We start from the raw sequence: 6,230 nt of genomic DNA, 5'->3' as shown, positions 1-6,230 counted from the left end.
GTGAGGGGAAGGGCGGGAATGTTCCTGGCGGGGAAGCCAGCAGGGCATTCTGAGCAGAAAAAGCTTGAGCAGAGCAGAGGCACGAGGGAGCCTCAGTCCCTGAGGATGCCCAGCAGAGAGGGGTTGGCTTGCCCCAGCCTGGGTCCCTTCAAACAGTGAGGGGGCGGGGGTTGGGGGGACTGCCAGCCAGTCCTTGTCTCACCTGGACGTTTGGGGACTTGGGTTGGAATTTCCATCACCTCAGGAAGTAAGCCCCTTCTTGGGAGAGGTCGCGGGAGCTGGTGGGAAACGGATTTGGGGACGTTAGGCTTGATATCACTTCTTCCGATAGAAAGGCGTTGGCTTAACCTTTCTGTCTTCTGCTTAATCACTTTCAGAGGTTCATGAGACTTTGAGGAAGGAAACTTTCAAACTCAAACCACATGCTGGCCACAAAGAACAGAAGCCCCCGACCCACCACCGGCACAGTGAAAGGCACACGGGCTCCAAGCTGGGCACCATTCCCGTGGAGGGGACTCCCGCTGAGGGGCCGCCGTGCTCCGAGGTCCCAGAGCATCGTGGTCAGACCCAGAAGGAGGTACCACCATTGTCCGCCTGGCACAAACCACGGCCCAGAAATGTTTGGGAACCTCTTTTAGGTCACATGTGGCAAAATGGCAAAGCCGAAGGCCAGACTGCCTGGGTTGGCAGCCCGGCTCTGCCATTGACCTGCTGTGTGACTTTGGGCAAGTTACTTAGCCTTGCTGAATGGGTTTCCTTCTGTGTGAAGGGAGCATAGGGATCACGTCTGCCTAATGGGGGACGAATGACCCCTGGGTTTACCATGGACCTAACACAGGGCCTAGAACATAGCAAGTGGCCGCAAATTTAAGGAATGGCTGAGTAAGTAAGGTCCAACTGGGATGCCACCACCTTCACAGGGCTTTGTCCCTGAAGCTGCTTGACATCAACCTGCTCAGGACAGGCAGCACCAGGAGCTCTCCTCTGCTGTTTTACCTAACCCTTAAATAGAACTTCCTATGTGCAGATACTGTTCTAAGTGCTTTCTAATCTACTATCACCCCCATTTTACAGATGATGAAAGAGAGGCACAGAGAGGTCAAGTGACTTTCCCAAGGTTACACAGCTAGGCAGTGGTGAAGCCAGGATTTGAATCCGGACAGTCTAACTTCAAAGCTCCATCCTTTACTACTGCACAGTGTTGCCACCATCCTACTGTGGGTTTATTTGCTTCCTCCAGTGAGCCCCTGTGGGGCAGGACTTCGATGATTTATGCAGATTCCCCAGCTCTTCACATAAAGCCTGGCCCAGAGTAAGCAAGGGCTTGGAGAATATATTTGTTCAACTAATGGGTCAATGAGCATCATCGGTGGAGACTTTGACACAAGCTAGGTTTGAAAGTCCACAGGCAGACAGCAACATCAAACAATATTTTTCATGTAACTCTTTTTGGAAAAAGTCCTGCTGCCTGTTCTGTTTTTCCCAAATGCAGTGGTCTGGCTCAAGGGACCAGAATTTATTTACCTTCTTTTTCAGACTGTGTCTATCATTTCCTTTCTACCAGGGGGTGGGGTGAGTGCAGAGAAGGTCAGTTATGGAAGGCGCCACAGCAGAAGTGGCATTTGTGCTGGGCCTTAAAGAATGAGCAGGGGCGATTTAGGCATAAGGAAGCTCAGTTAGATTGCTTTTCATGTGGAGAAAATGCTGTCTTGAAGGCAGGGTCTATGCCTTAGGTATCTTTTTATCTTCTCCTTTTTATTCTCTGTGTCTTTCACAGACTATTCATTCACTGTAACTTCTGACATCCATCCATCCGTCCACCTTTCATCCCTTCATCCATCCATCCAACCATCCATCCATCCACCCAGCCATCCATCCATCCACCCATCCACAGAATACTTACTGAGCACTTACATCACTCTGTGGTGCCTTGGAGGCACACTGAGGCCACTGAATGGAGGACCCAGAGACAAAATATTATCTTATGATCAACAAGCAAAGCATGTCAAGGTGCTCTATAGCCCAGTTTGGAGGGCAGTGAATTCCCAGCCCCTGTAATACATAAGCCAAGATGGTCCAGATGTGATCATAAAAGGGGGTCTGATTGTCAATAGGGAATTGGATAAGGTTCTTCCAAGTGCAGAGAGCTGACCTGCTGACTTGAGTGTTGGAAAATCCTCAATATCCAATATCCTGATATCTTGTGTCCTTAGTCACTCAAGACCCTGAAAAACAACTCCCTCTTTGACTGAGACTGGCTCGGCCCAGAAATGGCCCTTCCTTCTGTTCAGGCCTCACATCCCCCATGGCTGCTCCTTCCTGGCCAGAGGCTGTGGCCCCCGTGTCTCGGCGGCATGGAGAGTATGCGCTGGCTCACCACACACACAGCCCCCTTGTTCCAGGAATGCAGGCGGCTGCTTGGAGCCACTGCTGGAAATGGCCTCCCAACAGATGTGCCTTTAATTTGTTTCCGGGTCAGTGGCCCCCATGCCCCGAGGAGGCCGCCTCCCAGGCAGGAGGCCCTAAAATTGCCCTGTGTGTGCGTCCCTGGTTGAGGTTATCCATCACTGCCCGGCCTCTGCCCCCGGATGCCTCACTCTGGTGGCTGGCTCGAATCGGACCGCTTGATGTGGAGAAGGGGGGTAGCCGGCTCTGTCCCCTCGGGTGACGGCCCCTCAAAGGGCCAATTGTAACCACATGGAAGGGAGGCCTTCTGCCCTGGGCCCAGGGTCAGCCAAAGATCTCTTCCGGAACAGAGACTTATAGGAGGGAAGCGTGAGAGGTTTGCAAAGTTCTTAGAGTAGAACCCGTGATCGAGGTTGCTGTGCATTTCTCTATCCAGTGTCCATTTACTGAACACCTACTACACGCTGGGCACTGTACCAGGCCCTTCCCATGCACCAACTCTGATTCTCTAATTCTCAAGGAAATTCTGCCGGGCAGGTACAATATTCCCATTTGACAAAGGTGGAAACACAGCCTCAGAGAGCTGAGGTTTTCTCCAACCCAGATAGTAAATGGGGAGCCGAGATAAGAACCTAGGTCCGTGTGGCTGAAAGACAGGGGCTTTCCCCAGGACCACACTGCCTCCCTGTCTAGGACAGAGAAGCTTGCATACAGTAGGTGCTTACTAAATCAGCATGTTTCCTCTATCAGTCTCTTTGTCCATAAAATGTGGATAATAACCAACTGGGTTGTTTTAAGGTTTAAATGAGATCATGTGTATTCAGAGCCTAGTGTAGTGTTTGGTGCTCAATAAAAAAATAAAGGGGAAATGTTCAACATGCATGGATAGTAAGAGTGTGTATGGTTTGTAGGGCCCACTGCACGCTCCCTCACCCCCTGCAATTCTCAGGCCAGTGCACAGGTGGGGACATTGCATCACAGAGGCCCAGACAGGGCAGAGACTTGCTCCACCAAACTGGAAGGTGGGAGGACTCAGCCCCCGCCACCCGCCCCCCCCAACCCCGCCAAGGCTTTGTCCCTCCACCACACTGTGTGCAGAAAAGGAATTGTTGGGTGAATGTGTCACCAGCTACGTTCAGGCGCTCAAAACCGTAGCTTCGATCAGGAAATCAACACCTCTCCACAGACAACTTCCTGCGAATCCACGGCAGCTCCCTGTTCCCTGGCAAATAAACTCCAATCTCTGATCCTGGCCTCCAAGGTCTTCATAGTCTGAGGTGGCTGAGCTGCCAGCCTCGCTTTGCACTTCTCTCCTGCCACACCGCAGCCCCACGCTAACTAGATTATTCCAGGAGCTCGGAACACACCTGTGAGTTCACAGTGACGGTCTTTTTCTAAAGCTATTTTCTGGGCCTGGAGTTCCTTCCTCTCTCTTTATTCTCCCAGTTTCTGTCTATGGAACATCCTGCTGTTCCTGCCCCAGAGGTTTTCCAGCACCTCCTTACCACCCCAGTGGTAATTAATCCCCCTCCATTTTATTCCTGTATCACATATTAGATAACCTACATCCTAGATCAGGGTCAGCAAACTATTGCGCGAGGGCCAAATCTGGCCCACCACCTGTTTTTGTAAATAAAGTTTCGTTGGGACACAGCCACTCATTTGTTTACCTGTTACCTATGGCTGTTTCCACCCTACAGTGGCAAAGCTGAGGACCTCCTTCAGAGGCTGCATCGGTAAAGCTAAAATATTTACTGTCTGTTCCGTTACGGAAAAAGTTTGCTGACCCCTCTCCCCGTGGGAGCAAATGATCTGTTTCTGTTTCCTTCGTACCTGTCCAGGTGGGAACAAGGTGAGGTCAGGAACACAGGATACTTTCCTCTCTACCCTGGGTGCCCAGTACCCGGGCCTGGCATAGACAACGTTCAGTGAAGGGTTACACAACCTATGGCGAAGATGTGCACGCACATCTGGCCCGTGGCCCAGTGCCTCGTCATGATGTGGCGTGGACACAGCTCCCCCAGGGGTTCTGGCGGCGTGTGGTCCAGGGCCAACTGGAATCTTGGTTCTGTCCTGGGCATCGTCAGAAGCACCAGAGAGGAGCAGCAGGGATCCTGGGAAGTCAGGGCCGAGTAGTGATTGATTGACTGAGAGCCCAGGTCAGAGCTGAGGAAGCCCATACCCGCCGGCGAGGCCGGGGCTTTCCCACATCAGTGGGATTAAGCAGAACATTCCGGGTTTAGGAGTGAGGACTCCTGGATTCTGTTTCTAGATCCCATCTCTGGTTGCCCTGCCTGTGATGAGTGAGGCTTTCCCTTAGAGCAGAAGCACTGAGGTGGGGAGGTGGTACATCCTGCTGATGGGATCCAGGCTGCTGCAGCCAGCAGGGACCAGCTGGGTGAGACCAGCAGCCCCGGGGTCCTGGCCACTGCTGGGCTGAGAGCAGACCTTGGGTCTCAGTGGGAGAGTGGCCCGGTGGGAGTTAACAGAAATAACCAGTGACAAATAGAAAAAGGCCTGGGAGCACAGTCTGATGTGGGCTTCAGGCCAGGAGCGAGTATGGGAACACATTTGATGCTGCCCCAGGTGGGACAGTGTTTCCTCAGGGGGCAGCCACCAGGACGTCCCAGTGGGATCCCAAGCCCCCCTCTGTGGCGTTCTTGCCAAGGGACCGTCCAGTTTCTGCTTGCACACCTCTGGGAGCAGAGAGCTCACTTCCTCCTGAGGAGGCTGATCTTGTATCCATGTCCCCAAGCCCTGCCAAGCCTCCTTCGTGACAAGCTGGAACCTCCTTTTCTGCGCCTCCCGGACTTCTGCCTTAGAGACACAGAACAAACGCCTAAACCACAGACGGCCCTTTGGTTCTGAGGGCTGGGGGACCAGAGTGTGAGACCACCTGCCCTTTGGGTGGTCCTTGTGGAGGGTCCCGGGGCTCAGTGGGGGGAAGCAGCTTGCCATCCAAGACCACCTGAGAGGAGCAAATCCAGGTGGGTGAGTTAGAACCACGTCTTTTGTGGGGAGTTTGGTCCGGAGCATCCCTCTTTGTGGCGCCAAGCACGCTGCCACCTGCACAGAGCCCTGCAGAGCCGGGGGACCAGGAATGCATGTCTCCATCACGCCAACCCGGAAAAAGGACTCTGAGTTGAGTATGAAGGGGGCTGGCAGGACTTACCGAGGCTCTACCACACCTCAGAACCCTGCCCTTGCGCCGATCACACAGCTTTTCTGATTTGGCTTTCCCATCTATAAAATGGGAGCACTAATAACCACTTCCTACTTTCTGTTGTGAGTATTAAATGCTCAAATGCGTGGAGTGTGGTTCGCTCAGAAGAGGTTGCAGCCTTGAAAAATATTTTCTGATGGGCAGGAAAGTGAAGAAAAACTAGCTGTTGTTTCTAAGGCACCTGTGAAGCCGGCCCTTACTCCTCAAGGAGAATGTGTGTCTTGCTTGAGTCCCTATTTTTAACCAAATGCCATTTCCCTCAACTGCTGGGATGCCAACTTAGGTTCCACCAGGATGATCTGAGGGCTTCCACAGGCACCATCTCATTTAACTGAATCCTCGCTGCAACTCTTGGGTATAATTTCCATTCCTTTTATGCAGATGAGGGAACTGAGGTGCAGAGAGGTTCAGAGAGGCTGAGTGACTTGTCTGAGGTCACACAACTCTTGGGTGAGGGGACCAGAGGCACTTTTTCCTGAGACTCCTCTGTCATCTACCCTTCAGGACAGGCTGGGAAACTTTCTGAGGAGGTGAGTTTGAGCTGGGTGATTTCTCACTGCCTGACTCCACCTAGGCTGTCTTCTGGGTGAGGGGCCCTGTG

Source organism: Lipotes vexillifer, unplaced genomic scaffold (assembly GCF_000442215.2).
Source record: "Lipotes vexillifer unplaced genomic scaffold, Lipotes_vexillifer_v1.1 scaffold604, whole genome shotgun sequence".
Classification (NCBI taxonomy): Eukaryota; Metazoa; Chordata; class Mammalia; order Artiodactyla; family Lipotidae; genus Lipotes; species Lipotes vexillifer.
This window is presented reverse-complemented; position numbering follows the sequence as displayed.